We start from the raw sequence: 17,170 nt of genomic DNA on the forward strand, positions 1-17,170 counted from the left end.
GTCTACAATGTGAGGTCCACGTGTGTTTGGACTCTCCACGATGGCTGCCAGGTCTTTAAGAATAAACTCATGTGATATCCGGGCTGAGATTCCCAGTGCTCTGTGGAAAGCCAGCCTGGGCCTAGATCTCAGTTTCCAAGGGCGACTCTCATGCGTGGCCTCCTAACATCCCGACACAATTCACGGCAATACTTCTCTGAGGTCAGTTCCAGAACTCAGTCTCCAAGGGGAATCACACCAGAGTTCAAGCCCAGGTGGACCCAGTCATCTCTTCCCACTGCCACACCACAATTCAAACCAAAACACTGCCACATGGCCCTCATCTTCTTCCATATAGACACTCATCATAACCTCTGGCTGGAGGTTTCCATGAGGGGCACAGCCCAAGACAGTGTCCACAATATGCTCCCTTGCCTCTCATTTGCCTAATGTCAGGGTGGACTGGACACCCTTCCTGTGGACCTGGAGTGATCAAATAGGCCTGCCTTTAATACTGCTCTACTTCTCCAATTGGAGGCCTACTGACTGCCGGGTATAGATTCTTTGTGTGAACTGGAGTCATGAGAAAACCCAAGCACCTATGGGCTAGCCTCTGCATGGCTTTGAAGGACTCATTTGACACAAAGGATCCCTATTCTCACTTGATGGAGGTCAGGAATCTTACAGAGGAAGGCGAGAGACCTCATCCAGGATGACTGCTTTTGTGCCAATTTGGCTTTGGATGCACACATGGGATCTTTCTTTGGATCCACCAGGTGCTGACAATCTAAGCCACAGCCTCACACAGGGCCAAGAGGCTGATTCAGACACATCCCTTTGCAAAGCAATTAAGCAAAGAGCCACAGGTGATGCCCATTCATTTCCATTTGAAAACTGTTTTCTTCAGGCTTCACAAAGGGGTGCCCTGAGGCAAAGGCCTTCCTGACATTCAGGGCCACAGAAGGATAGGTAAGCCCAAGGCCCAAAGCAGGCTTTCTCCAGGGAGACTTTACTGGTCACACTGATATCTGAGTTTTCTGAGATGCTCACCATTCCTTTCAACTATCCAGTACATGGCCATGTCACCGAGCTTGGAGGTGGTACATATCTTGGACACAAAACCATGAGCCTATTCTGGAGAGTGGCCAGAATTCAGGAAGAAAACAGGAACTTAGGAAGATAGTAGGTGTTGCCCATCCATAAGGCAAGCCGCAGTCCATTCATAAATTGGGCAGGATGAATGCTGGGAAGCTTTCTACTAGACAGGACACATCCATTGATGCATTCTCTTTTCTAATGTCTACAACCAGGGACACAGTGGGATACACAAACATAGAAACACTCGCCTTGTCAAAAGCCTTACTAGAAACAGTCCACTCCAAACCAAACAAACCGCCTTTCCTACCTATTCTCAGAACATGAGACAAAACCACAAACTCACACCCACACCCACAAAGGCACCTCCTTCCAAGTTGGTCTGTGACTACCCGGAGTGTCGTCTGACTGGTGGGCCATACTATGTTCCCCCGAAAGGGCCTGTCCTGTCTCACATCTGGCCTCCTTGGCCAACTCTGTGAAGTTGTCAGGAGCCAGCGGTGAGCCACTACCTGCTTTCTCAGGAAAGGCCCCTCTGCAGAGCTTTCCTGGCATTTGGCAATCCTCACCTCAGCGGGTACCAAGAAAGACTGACTCTGTCCTTGGTAAATCCAAACAAGTGAGCCCACTGGGACTGGGACTGGGACTGGCTCTGGGTGCCTGGCTTCCTGGATCCCAAGTTCAGAGAGTTCCATCACCAAGGAAGTGAGGTGAGGTCACTTCCTTCAGGAACTGAATGAGGTCACTGCCTTGGCAACCACTGTGTCCTAACAGTTGCTTCCAAGGCTCCCATGAGATGGAGGCTGCCCCTCCTTCCTGTGACACTTTCACAAGTTAGAATGGAATATCAACCACAGGCACCAAGGAACAGCTCTCCACACAGGCCTGCTTTGGTCCATCTTGTCTACATTAAGAAGAGAGAGGCTCATTCAGACACATCCCTTCATCCCGACCAGGTGGTTTGCCATGGAAGATGACTTCTGCTCTCTCAGGTCCTTCATAGCTGCCTACATCTTCTCCAGGGATCATTTCTGCATGGACCTTTGAGGTTCTCAGCAGGTGGAAGATCCCCCACATTCCTGTATTGTAAGACCCACTCTGTCCCTGCTCTTCTGTAAAGTTAGATTGAGGGAACAGTGTATGGTTAGGGTTAAGAACCTGTTTGATGTGGCTTAGGAATCACTCTGCTGGATGAAGAATGGTATTGGGAACCTGCGATATTTATAATAATATATAGGTGAAATATATGTATGAAAACAGAAATCCAAGTAAGATTTGAAGGCCAGAAGGGCATTGGGCCCTTGATTGGGATACTTAGCTTTGAATGACTTTCTGCACAGATGTCTCAGATAAATCGATACACAATGGCATAGGACCTTGTACCTTGGATGATTGAATGTAGAAGAGAACATCCAGTCAAAAAGGGATAGTAGGTAGGATTAGGAAGATAGTTGGTAAGTTTTGGAAGAAGAGTGAGTATGCAATTTGGACCAAAAGTTCTTTAGCAATAGGGTGTCGGTTAGAGAGTGAATGTAAACGTCAGCACATGTGAAGAGTCAGTCACAATGATGAACTGGGGAACATATGTAGGAAAGCAGATATCAATAGAGACATTAGGAAATCAGGCAAAGTATAAAGTGAGTGAGTGGATTAGACATTTTCAACAGGGTTGAGGTTGAATATATCATCTTAGGAAGAAACAAATGTGTAGTCACCAATAGCATTGACATTTGAGAGCATTAGGCAACCTGGACAAGGATGTTTTTAGTAATCCATGCTCACTTTCCAATGAGGCTTTGGTGCAATCATAAGTGTGACCTTTGCATTTTGTGTCCAGAATATCACTGTGATAAAATGTATATGTAGATCAGGTGACATGAGTGTTTCTTCCACCATTTCTGGGAGTAATATGTTGAAGACATATAAATTAGCCTTTGGGGGTACAAATAGGTGTACCCTGGGTCTATGAATATAGAGATAATGCATGAATAGACCATACTGTGAATAAATAGTATAACAGGTTCCAATTTAAATAATGGATTGCATTGATATCTGAAAATATATAGGAAATCTAATATTGATACACAACCATTCATTCTAACCAGTTATACATCTAATGGTGATATTGGGGTTATGGTTTACCATGAAGGGGGTGTGAGTTTTGCTTCACAAGGGATTATGGAAATGGAAAAGAATGTGTTTGGAAAGAAGTCTCATGAAAAGACCAGTCAAGAAACGTGGAGGTATACATGTGTTCTGAAGCAGGAAGTGATTGAAAGGGAAATAAATGCCTAGAAATTTGTGAACTTGAGGATGAAATACATATCCTATGATGTGCATCAACTGAAGAAATAGTAATGTACCAGTGTTGAATAAAAATGAACGTCAAAATACACATCATGTCCCATAGGAATCTACTTGCATTCATGTTAAACTGGGTCAGTTACTGTAGAAATATTAGGATTTCAGCACTAGGAAACAAATATGTATTTCAGGTGGATGACTATTTCTGAGAATAATCTTGTGAAAAGTTGATTATAAATCCACCTATATGAACATGAATGAATTTAGGGAGTATATAATATGACACATACATTTCATATTTTGAAAAATCTGGAGAGTGTGTGTATGTGTGTGTGTGTGTGTATATATATATATACACAAAAAAAACAACACACACACACAAACCCAGACATTAAAGAGTAGAAATATATATGCCAATCGAAATTCATCATGAAATATTTATCATCCACAGATCCAAAAATATTTATTTTACTGAACATGTATTTATGTATCATGTTGTTCAAGTGGGAAGCTCACCTGGAGGTTGAATTCTCAGTTCCAACAGCGTTTAGGAGGAGTGATCTCTTCTCACAACTTGTATCTGCCAAGTCAGCCACCTCACAAGAATGGACGTGGGATAGGAGGTAGGATTCTATATGTGCATGTAAAAATGCATGTTGCTGAATAGGCTACAGAGAAAGGGAGACAGGAATTCACATATTTGTTAACATTCAAAACACATGGAGAACTATTTCTATTAAATTGGACTAGATTTATAACACCTACCCTTTATAATGCCAAAGGCCAGTCCAACTATACACCAGGCCTCCTCTGAACTGCCTGTATTTCTATTCTGTTTGAGTTATTTTTCTCCATCATATTAGTATTCGTAGTCACAATCTAGTAGGGTATGGGTTAGTGTCAGGGATTCAGTATTTCGAACGGAAAATAGGAAAATGAATCCAATGTGTAGGCCAATATGTGCTACAAAAAAATCTTCCCACTCTCATCCAGAACATTGCCTTGACATTACCTTCACAATAAGTAAGACACAATTTGAGGAGAAGAGTTAGAAATGCTGTGAATACATATGTGGAATGGAAAATGCTCAGGAGTTCACAACCTTGGAAGTGGTAGACTAGTTTCCATGAGTAAGGGACAGGGTAAACACTCCACAAATGTGGAGCTCTGCTGGCCTAAAGACTTCCTGAGAAACTGCCTCTGAGGTTGGGCACTTGAAATATATGTTGTTGTCAGGAGCTTTAGCTTCCTTTGTAGTGAGACCATCAAACCTGGTCTGCATCTATGTGACCTGGAGGACATGGTTTCTGATTTTCCAATGAACATGAGGCAGAAGTGCTGAATTCTCTCTTTGCAGGTAAACTGTGGCCACTGGGGTCTAAGTGTCTCCCTGTGTGGTCTGTGAAGCCATTTGGTCATCCTCCACTTTTCGTGGTGTTTCTTGCTGCTGCACTGGTAGTTTGGAATTTGCTTCAGGAAATACAAGGAGTTCAACTGGGACACAGTGCTGGAGGGAGTTCTGTCACGTGTGGTGGGTCAAGGTCCTAGGAGAATGCACCAGCCAGGCTTCTATCCCACAGAGCTTGCCCCCTTGACCATAGCAACCTGATTCTGAACATTGCCCTGAAACCTCTCCATATAACAAGATGCCTTTACATAGAAGGGTCTGCTCACTGCACCATGTCAGTCACAAGCCATTTGGAAGCCAATGGCAGATCCACATGGCGCCACCACAGATGTTTTATCACACACCTGCACACCACTGCTCTAGGCCCACTACTCAGCGGGCCCCAACTTACTGGCAACTCTGTTTTACACCATTTTCATGAAACCCAGTCAATCAAGGCACTGTCTGGTACACTCATGATCAGCAACAGGACATCCAAAGTTTCTCCAGTGCCACCTGGTCATGGGAATTTCAAAAATGTCATGGTATTTATCTAGCTAGCCATTTTTAAAGGATGAAGTTGGAGGCACTGTGTGTTTCCATTCCTTCAGGAACCATTAAATGGTGAGGAAGCTCATTTCGACGAAAGCTCTGGAGAACCCTCACAAACAAGTCTTCCCAAAGAGTGGCCAAAAGGTCACAGGAAGCCAGGCCCATTGAGGTCTACAATGTGAGGTCCACGTGTGTTTGGACTCTCCACAATGGCTGCCAGGTCTTTAAGAATAAACTCATGTGATATCCGGGCTGAGATTCCCAGTGCTCTGTGGAAAGCCAGCCTGGGCCTAGATCTCAGTTTCCAAGGGCGACTCTCATGCGTGGCCTCCTAACATCCCGACACAATTCACGGCAATACTTCTCTGAGGTCAGTTCCAGAACTCAGTCTCCAAGGGGAATCACACCAGAGTTCAAGCCCAGGTGGACCCAGTCATCTCTTCCCACTGCCACACCACAATTCAAACCAAAACACTGCCACATGGCCCTCATCTTCTTCCATATAGACACTCATCATAACCTCTGGCTGGAGGTTTCCATGAGGGGCACAGCCCAAGACAGTGTCCACAATATGCTCCCTTGCCTCTCATTTGCCTAATGTCAGGGTGGACTGGACACCCTTCCTGTGGACCTGGAGTGATCAAATAGGCCTGCCTTTAATACTGCTCTACTTCTCCAATTGGAGGCCTACTGACTGCCGGGTATAGATTCTTTGTGTGAACTGGAGTCATGAGAAAACCCAAGCACCTATGGGCTAGCCTCTGCATGGCTTTGAAGGACTCATTTGACACAAAGGATCCCTATTCTCACTTGATGGAGGTCAGGAATCTTACAGAGGAAGGCGAGAGACCTCATCCAGGATGACTGCTTTTGTGCCAATTTGGCTTTGGATGCACACATGGGATCTTTCTTTGGATCCACCAGGTGCTGACAATCTAAGCCACAGCCTCACACAGGGCCAAGAGGCTGATTCAGACACATCCCTTTGCAAAGCAATTAAGCAAAGAGCCACAGGTGATGCCCATTCATTTCCATTTGAAAACTGTTTTCTTCAGGCTTCACAAAGGGGTGCCCTGAGGCAAAGGCCTTCCTGACATTCAGGGCCACAGAAGGATAGGTAAGCCCAAGGCCCAAAGCAGGCTTTCTCCAGGGAGACTTTACTGGTCACACTGATATCTGAGTTTTCTGAGATGCTCACCATTCCTTTCAACTATCCAGTACATGGCCATGTCACCGAGCTTGGAGGTGGTACATATCTTGGACACAAAACCATGAGCCTATTCTGGAGAGTGGCCAGAATTCAGGAAGAAAACAGGAACTTAGGAAGATAGTAGGTGTTGCCCATCCATAAGGCAAGCCGCAGTCCATTCATAAATTGGGCAGGATGAATGCTGGGAAGCTTTCTACTAGACAGGACACATCCATTGATGCATTCTCTTTTCTAATGTCTACAACCAGGGACACAGTGGGATACACAAACATAGAAACACTCGCCTTGTCAAAAGCCTTACTAGAAACAGTCCACTCCAAACCAAACAAACCGCCTTTCCTACCTATTCTCAGAACATGAGACAAAACCACAAACTCACACCCACACCCACAAAGGCACCTCCTTCCAAGTTGGTCTGTGACTACCCGGAGTGTCGTCTGACTGGTGGGCCATACTATGTTCCCCCGAAAGGGCCTGTCCTGTCTCACATCTGGCCTCCTTGGCCAACTTTGTGAAGTTGTCAGGAGCCAGCGGTGAGCCACTACCTGCTTTCTCAGGAAAGGCCCCTCTGCAGAGCTTTCCTGGCATTTGGCAATCCTCACCTCAGCGGGTACCAAGAAAGACTGACTCTGTCCTTGGTAAATCCAAACAAGTGAGCCCACTGGGACTGGGACTGGGACTGGCTCTGGGTGCCTGGCTTCCTGGATCCCAAGTTCAGAGAGTTCCATCACCAAGGAAGTGAGGTGAGGTCACTTCCTTCAGGAACTGAATGAGGTCACTGCCTTGGCAACCACTGTGTCCTAACAGTTGCTTCCAAGGCTCCCATGAGATGGAGGCTGCCCCTCCTTCCTGTGACACTTTCACAAGTTAGAATGGAATATCAACCACAGGCACCAAGGAACAGCTCTCCACACAGGCCTGCTTTGGTCCATCTTGTCTACATTAAGAAGAGAGAGGCTCATTCAGACACATCCCTTCATCCCGACCAGGTGGTTTGCCATGGAAGATGACTTCTGCTCTCTCAGGTCCTTCATAGCTGCCTACATCTTCTCCAGGGATCATTTCTGCATGGACCTTTGAGGTTCTCAGCAGGTGGAAGATCCCCCACATTCCTGTATTGTAAGACCCACTCTGTCCCTGCTCTTCTGTAAAGTTAGATTGAGGGAACAGTGTATGCTTAGGGTTAAGAACCTGTTTGATGTGGCTTAGGAATCACTCTGCTGGATGAAGAATGGTATTGGGAACCTGCGATATTTATAATAATATATAGGTGAAATATATGTATGAAAACAGAAATCCAAGTAAGATTTGAAGGCCAGAAGGGCATTGGGCCCTTGATTGGGATACTTAGCTTTGAATGACTTTCTGCACAGATGTCTCAGATAAATCGATACACAATGGCATAGGACCTTGTACCTTGGATGATTGAATGTAGAAGAGAACATCCAGTCAAAAAGGGATAGTAGGTAGGATTAGGAAGATAGTTGGTAAGTTTTGGAAGAAGAGTGAGTATGCAATTTGGACCAAAAGTTCTTTAGCAATAGGGTGTCGGTTAGAGAGTGAATGTAAACGTCAGCACATGTGAAGAGTCAGTCACAATGATGAACTGGGGAACATATGTAGGAAAGCAGATATCAATAGAGACATTAGGAAATCAGGCAAAGTATAAAGTGAGTGAGTGGATTAGACATTTTCAACAGGGTTGAGGTTGAATATATCATCTTAGGAAGAAACAAATGTGTAGTCACCAATAGCATTGACATTTGAGAGCATTAGGCAACCTGGACAAGGATGTTTTTAGTAATCCATGCTCACTTTCCAATGAGGCTTTGGTGCAATCATAAGTGTGACCTTTGCATTTTGTGTCCAGAATATCACTGTGATAAAATGTATATGTAGATCAGGTGACATGAGTGTTTCTTCCACCATTTCTGGGAGTAATATGTTGAAGACATATAAATTAGCCTTTGGGGGTACAAATAGGTGTACCCTGGGTCTATGAATATAGAGATAATGTATGAATAGACCATACTGTGAATAAATAGTATAACAGGTTCCAATTTAAATAATGGATTGCATTGATATCTGAAAATATATAGGAAATCTAATATTGATACACAACCATTCATTCTAACCAGTTATACATCTAATGGTGATATTGGGGTTATGGTTTACCATGAAGGGGGTGTGAGTTTTGCTTCACAAGGGATTATGGAAATGGAAAAGAATGTGTTTGGAAAGAAGTCTCATGAAAAGACCAGTCAAGAAACGTGGAGGTATACATGTGTTCTGAAGCAGGAAGTGATTGAAAGGGAAATAAATGCCTAGAAATTTGTGAACTTGAGGATGAAATACATATCCTATGATGTGCATCAACTGAAGAAATAGTAATGTACCAGTGTTGAATAAAAATGAACGTCAAAATACACATCATGTCCCATAGGAATCTACTTGCATTCATGTTAAACTGGGTCAGTTACTGTAGAAATATTAGGATTTCAGCACTAGGAAACAAATATGTATTTCAGGTGGATGACTATTTCTGAGAATAATCTTGTGAAAAGTTGATTATAAATCCACATATATGAACATGAATGAATTTAGGGAGTATATAATATGACACATACATTTCATATTTTGAAAAATCTGGAGAGTGTGTGTATGTGTGTGTATATATATATATATATATATATATATATATATATATATATATACACAAAAGAAAAACACACACACAAACACAGACTTTAAAGAGTAGAAATATATATGCCAATCGAAATTCATCATGAAATATTTATCATCCACACATCCAAAAATATTTATTTTACTGAACATGTATTTATGTATCATGTTGTTCAAGTGGGAAGCTCACCTGGAGGTTGAATTCTCAGTTCCAACAGCGTTTAGGAGGAGTGATCTCTTCTCACAGTTTGTATCTGCCAAGTCAGCCACCTCACAAGAATGGACGTGGGATAGGAGGTAGGATTCTATATGTGCATGTAAAAATGCATGTTGCTGAATAGGCTACAGAGAAAGGGAGACAGGAATTCACATATTTGTTAACATTCAAAACACATGGAGAACTATTTCTATTAAATTGGACTAGATTTATAACACCTACACTTTATAATGCCAAAGGCCAGTCCAACTATACACCAGGCCTGCTCTGAACTGCCTGTATTTCTATTCTGTTTGAGTTATTTTTCTCCATCACATTAGTATTCGTAGTCACTATCTAGTAGGGTATGGGTTAGTGTCAGGGATTCAGTATTTCGAACGGAAAATAGGAAAATGAATCCAATGTGTAGGCCAATATGTGCTACAAAAAAATCTTCCCACTCTCATCCAGAACATTGCCTTGACATTACCTTCACAATAAGTAAGACACAATTTGAGGAGAAGAGTGAGAAATGCTGTGAATACATATGTGGAATGGAAAATGCTCAGGAGTTCACAACCTTGGAGGTGGTAGACTAGTTTCCATGAGTAAGGGACAGGGTAAACACTCCACAAACGTGGAGCTCTGCTGGCCTAAAGACTTTGTGAGAAACTGCTTCTGAGGTTGGGCACTTGAAATATATGTTGTTGTCAGGAGCTTTAGCTTCCTTTGTAGTGAGACCATCAAACCTGGTCTGCATCTATGTGACCTGGAGGACATGGTTTCTGATTTTCCAATGAACATGAGGCAGAAGTGCTGAATTCTCTCTTTGCAGGTAAACTGTGGCCACTGGGGTCTAAGTGTCTCCCTGTGTGGTCTGTGAAGCCATTTGGTCATCCTCCACTTTTCGTGGTGTTTCTTGCTGCTGCACTGGGAGTTTGGAATTTGCTTCAGGAAATACAAGGAGTTCAACTGGGACACAGTGCTGGAGGGAGTTCTGTCACGTGTGGTGGGTCAAGGTCCTAGGAGAATGCACCAGCCAGGCTTCTATCCCACAGAGCTTGCCCCCTTGACCATAGCAACCTGATTCTGAACATTGCCCTGAAACCTCTCCATATAACAAGATGCCTTTACATAGAAGGGTCTGCTCACTGCACCATGTCAGTCACAAGCCATTTGGAAGCCAATGGCAGATCCACATGGCCCCACCACAGATGTTTTATCACACACCTGCACACCACTGCTCTAGGCCCACTACTCAGCGGGCCCCAACTTACTGGCATCTCTGTTTTACACCATTTTCATGAAACCCAGTCAATCAAGGCACTGTCTGGTACACTCATGATCAGCAACAGGACATCCAAAGGTTCTCCAGTGCCACCTGGTCATGGGAATTTCAAAAATGTCATGGTATTTATCTCGCTAGCCATTTTTAAAGGATGAAGTTGGAGGCACTGTGGGTTTCCATTCCTTCAGGAACCATTAAATGGTGAGGAAGCTCATTTCAACGAAAGCTCTGGGGAACTCTCACAAACAAGGCTTCCCAAAGAGTGGCCAAAAGGTCACAGGAAGCCAGGCCCATTGAGGTCTACAATGTGAGGTCCACGTGTGTTTGGACTCTCCACGATGGCTGCCAGGTCTTTTAGAATAAAATCATGTGATATCCGGGCTGAGATTCCCAGTGCTCTGTGGAAAGCCAGCCTGGGCCTAGATCTCAGTTTCCAAGGACGACTCTCATGCGTGGCCTCCTAACATCCCGAAACTATTCACGGCAATACTTCTCTGAGGTCAGTTCTAGAACTCAGTCTCCAAGGGGAATCACACCAGAGTTCAAGCCCAGGTGGACCCAGTCATCTCTTCCCACTGCCACACCACAATTCAAACCAAAACACTGCCACATGGCCCTCATCTTCTTCCATATAGACACTCATCATAACCTCTGGCTGGAGGTTTCCATGAGGGGCACAGCCCAAGACAGTGTCCACAATAAGCTCCCTTGCCTCTCATTTGCCTAATGTAGGGTGGACTGGACACCCTTCCTGTGGACCTGGAGTGATCAAATAGGCCTGCCTTTAATACTGCTCTACTTCTCCAATTGGAGGCCTACTGACTGCCGGGTATAGATTCTTTGTGTGAACTGGAGTCATGAGAAAACCCAAGCACCTATGGGCTAGCCTCTGCATGGCTTTGAAGGACTCATTTGACACAAAGGATCCCTATTCTCACTTGATGGAGGTCAGGAACCTTACAGAGGAAGGCGAGAGACCTCATCCAGGATGACTGCTTTTGTGCCAATTTGGCTTTGGATGCACACATGGGATCTTTCTTTGGATCCACCAGGTGCTGACAATCTAAGCCACAGCCTCACACAGGGCCAAGAGGCTGATTCAGACACATCCCTTTGCAAAGCAATTAAGCAAAGAGCCACAGGTGATGCCCATTCATTTCCATTTGAAAACTGTTTTCTTCAGGCTTCACAAAGGGGTGCCCTGAGGCAAAGGCCTTCCTGACATTCAGGGCCACAGAAGGATAGGTAAGCCCAAGGCCCAAAGCAGGCTTTCTCCAGGGAGACTTTACTGGTCACACTGATATCTGAGTTTTCTGAGATGCTCACCATTCCTTTCAACTATCCAGTACATGGCCATGTCACCGAGCTTGGAGGTGGTACATATCTTGGACACAAAACCATGAGCCTATTCTGGAGAGTGGCCAGAATTCAGGAAGAAAACAGGAACTTAGGAAGATAGTAGGTGTTGCCCATCCATAAGGCAAGCCGCAGTCCATTCATAAATTGGGCAGGATGAATGCTGGGAAGCTTTCTACTAGACAGGACACATCCATTGATGCATTCTCTTTTCTAATGTCTACAACCAGGGACACAGTGGGATACACAAACATAGAAACACTCGCCTTGTCAAAAGCCTTACTAGAAACAGTCCACTCCAAACCAAACAAACCGCCTTTCCTACCTATTCTCAGAACATGAGACAAAACCACAAACTCACACCCACACCCACAAAGGCACCTCCTTCCAAGTTGGTCTGTGACTACCCGGAGTGTCGTCTGACTGGTGGGCCATACTATGTTCCCCCGAAAGGGCCTGTCCTGTCTCACATCTGGCCTCCTTGGCCAACTCTGTGAAGTTGTCAGGAGCCAGCGGTGAGCCACTACCTGCTTTCTCAGGAAAGGCCCCTCTGCAGAGCTTTCCTGGCATTTGGCAATCCTCACCTCAGTGGGTACCAAGAAAGACTGACTCTGTCCTTGGTAAATCCAAACAAGTGAGCCCACTGGGACTGGGACTGGGACTGGCTCTGGGTGCCTGGCTTCCTGGATCCCAAGTTCAGAGAGTTCCATCACCAAGGAAGTGAGGTGAGGTCACTTCCTTCAGGAACTGAATGAGGTCACTGCCTTGGCAACCACTGTGTCCTAACAGTTGCTTCCAAGGCTCCCATGAGATGGAGGCTTCCCCTCCTTCCTGTGACATTTTCACAAGTTAGAATGGAATATCAACCACAGGCACCAAGGAACAGCTCTCCACACAGGCCTGCTTTGGTCCATCTTGTCTACATTAAGAAGAGAGAGGCTCATTCAGACACAACCCTTCATCCTGACCAGGTTGTTTGCCATGGAAGGTGACTTCTGCTCTCTCAGGTCCTTCATAGCTGCCTACATCTTCTCCAGGGATCATTTCTGCATGGACCTTTGAGGTTCTCAGCAGGTGGAAGATCCCCCACATTCCTGTATTGTAAGACCCACTCTGTCCCTGCTCTTCTGTAAAGTTAGATTGAGGGAACAGTGTATGCTTAGGGTTAAGAACCTGTTTGATGTGGCTTAGGAATCACTCTGCTGGATGAAGAATGGTATTGGGAACCTGCGATATTTATAATAATATATAGGTGAAATATATGTATGAAAACAGAAATCCAAGTAAGATTTGAAGGCCAGAAGGGCATTGGGCCCTTGATTGGGATACTTAGCTTTGAATGACTTTCTGCACAGATGTCTCAGATAAATCGATATACAATGGCATAGGACCTTGTACCTTGGATGATTGAATGTAGAAGAGAACATCCAGTCAAAAAGGGATAGTAGGTAGGATTAGGAAGAAAGTTGGTAAGTTTTGGAAGAAGAGTGAGTATGCAATTTGGACCAAAAGTTCTTTAGCAATAGGGTGTCGGTTAGAGAGTGAATGTAAACGTCAGCACATGTGAAGAGTCAGTCACAATGATGAACTGGGGAACATATGTAGGAAAGCAGATATCAATAGAGACATTAGGAAATCAGGCAAAGTATAAAGTGAGTGAGTGGATTAGACATTTTCAACAGGGTTGAGGTTGAATATATCATCTTAGGAAGAAACAAATGTGTAGTCACCAATAGCATTGACATTTGAGAGCATTAGGCAACCTGGACAAGGATGTTTTTAGTAATCCATGCTCACTTTCCAATGAGGCTTTGGTGCAATCATAAGTGTGACCTTTGCATTTTGTGTCCAGAATATCACTGTGATAAAATGTATATGTAGATCAGGTGACATGAGTGTTTCTTCCACCATTTCTGGGAGTAATATGTTGAAGACATATAAATTAGCCTTTGGGGGTACAAATAGGTGTACCCTGGGTCTATGAATATAGAGATAATGTATGAATAGACCATACTGTGAATAAATAGTATAACAGGTTCCAATTTAAATAATGGATTGCATTGATATCTGAAAATATATAGGAAATCTAATATTGATACACAACCATTCATTCTAACCAGTTATACATCTAATGGTGATATTGGGGTTATGGTTTACCATGAAGGGGGTGTGAGTTTTGCTTCACAAGGGATTATGGAAATGGAAAAGAATGTGTTTGGAAAGAAGTCTCATGAAAAGACCAGTCAAGAAACGTGGAGGTATACATGTGTTCTGAAGCAGGAAGTGATTGAAAGGGAAATAAATGCCTAGAAATTTGTGAACTTGAGGATGAAATACATATCCTATGATGTGCATCAACTGAAGAAATAGTAATGTACCAGTGTTGAATAAAAATGAACGTCAAAATACACATCATGTCCCATAGGAATCTACTTGCATTCATGTTAAACTGGGTCAGTTACTGTAGAAATATTAGGATTTCAGCACTAGGAAACAAATATGTATTTCAGGTGGATGACTATTTCTGAGAATAATCTTGTGAAAAGTTGATTATAAATCCACATATATGAACATGAATGAATTTAGGGAGTATATAATATGACACATACATTTCATATTTTGAAAAATCTGGAGAGTGTGTGTATGTGTGTGTGTGTGTGTATATATATATACACAAAAAAAACAACACACACACACAAACCCAGACATTAAAGAGTAGAAATATATATGCCAATCGAAATTCATCATGAAATATTTATCATCCACAGATCCAAAAATATTTATTTTACTGAACATGTATTTATGTATCATGTTGTTCAAGTGGGAAGCTCACCTGGAGGTTGAATTCTCAGTTCCAACAGCGTTTAGGAGGAGTGATCTCTTCTCACAACTTGTATCTGCCAAGTCAGCCACCTCACAAGAATGGACGTGGGATAGGAGGTAGGATTCTATATGTGCATGTAAAAATGCATGTTGCTGAATAGGCTACAGAGAAAGGGAGACAGGAATTCACATATTTGTTAACATTCAAAACACATGGAGAACTATTTCTATTAAATTGGACTAGATTTATAACACCTACCCTTTATAATGCCAAAGGCCAGTCCAACTATACACCAGGCCTCCTCTGAACTGCCTGTATTTCTATTCTGTTTGAGTTATTTTTCTCCATCATATTAGTATTCGTAGTCACAATCTAGTAGGGTATGGGTTAGTGTCAGGGATTCAGTATTTCGAACGGAAAATAGGAAAATGAATCCAATGTGTAGGCCAATATGTGCTACAAAAAAATCTTCCCACTCTCATCCAGAACATTGCCTTGACATTACCTTCGCAATAAGTAAGACACAATTTGAGGAGAAGAGTTAGAAATGCTGTGAATACATATGTGGAATGGAAAATGCTCAGGAGTTCACAACCTTGGAGGTGGTAGACTAGTTTCCATGAGTAAGGGACAGGGTAAACACTCCACAAACGTGGAGCTCTGCTGGCCTAAAGACTTCGTGAGAAACTGCTTCTGAGGTTGGGCACTTGAAATATATGTTGTTGTCAGGAGCTTTAGCTTCCTTTGTAGTGAGACCATCAAACCAGGTCTGCATCTATGTGACCTGGAGGACATGGTTTCTGATTTTCCAATGAACATGAGGCAGAAGTGCTGAATTCTCTCTTTGCAGGTAAACTGTGGCCACTGGGGTCTAAGTGTCTCCGTGTGTGGACTGTGAAGCCATTTGGTCATCCTCCACTTTTCGTGGTGTTTCTTGCTGCTGCACTGGGAGTTCGGAATTTGCTTCAGGAAATACAAGGAGTTCAACTGGGACACAGTGCTGGAGGGAGTTCTGTCACGTGTGGTGGGTCAAGGTCCTAGGAGAATGCACCAGCCAGGCTTCTATCCCACAGAGCTTGCCCCCTTGACCATAGCAACCTGATTCTGAACATTGCCCTGAAACCTCTCCATATAACAAGATGCCTTTACATAGAAGGGTCTGCTCACTGCACCATGTCAGTCACAAGCCATTTGGAAGCCAATGGCAGATCCACATGGCCCCACCACAGATGTTTTATCACACACCTGCACACCACTGCTCTAGGCCCACTACTCAGCGGGCCCCAACTTACTGGCATCTCTGTTTTACACCATTTTCATGAAACCCAGTCAATCAAGGCACTGTCTGGTACACTCATGATCAGCAACAGGACATCCAAAGGTTCTCCAGTGCCACCTGGTCATGGGAATTTCAAAAACGTCATGGTATTTATCTAGCTAGCCATTTTTAAAGGATGAAGTTGGAGGCACTGTGGGTTTCCATTCCTTCGGGAACCATCAAATGGTGAGGAAGCTCATTTCAACGAAAGCTCTGGGGAACTCTCACAAACAAGGCTTCCCAAAGAGTGGCCAAAAGGTCACAGGAAGCCAGGCCCATTGAGGTCTACAATGTGAGGTCTACGTGTGTTTGGACTCTCCACGATGGCTGCCAGGTCTTTAAGAATAAAATCATGTGATATCCGGGCTGAGATTCCCAGTGCTCTGTGGAAAGCCAGCCTGGGCCTAGATCTCAGTTTCCAAGGGCGACTCTCATGCGTGGCCTCCTAACATCCCGAAACTATTCACGGCAATACTTCTCTGAGGTCAGTTCCAGAACTCAGTCTCCAAGGGGAATCACACCAGAGTTCAAGCCCAGGTGGACCCAGTCATCTCTTCCCACTGCCACACCACAATTCAAACCAAAACACTGCCACATGGCCCTCATCTTCTTCCATATAGACACTCATCATAACCTCTGGCTGGAGGTTTCCATGAGGGGCACAGCCCAAGACAGTGTCCACAATAAGCTCCCTTGCCTCTCATTTGCCTAATGTAGGGTGGACTGGACACCCTTCCTGTGGACCTGGAGTGATCAAATAGGCCTGCCTTTAATACTGCTCTACTTCTCCAATTGGAGGCCTACTGACTGCCGGGTATAGATTCTTTGTGTGAACTGGAGTCATGAGAAAACCCAAGCACCTATGGGCTAGCCTCTGCATGGCTTCGAAGGACTCATTTGACACAAAGGATCCCTATTCTCACTTGATGGAGGTCAGGAACCTTACAGAGGAAGGCGAGAGACCTCATCCAGGATGACT

Source organism: Spermophilus citellus, assembly GCF_964194105.1.
Source record: "Spermophilus citellus genome assembly, chromosome: 12".
In the NCBI taxonomy this organism is placed as follows: Eukaryota; Metazoa; Chordata; class Mammalia; order Rodentia; family Sciuridae; genus Spermophilus; species Spermophilus citellus.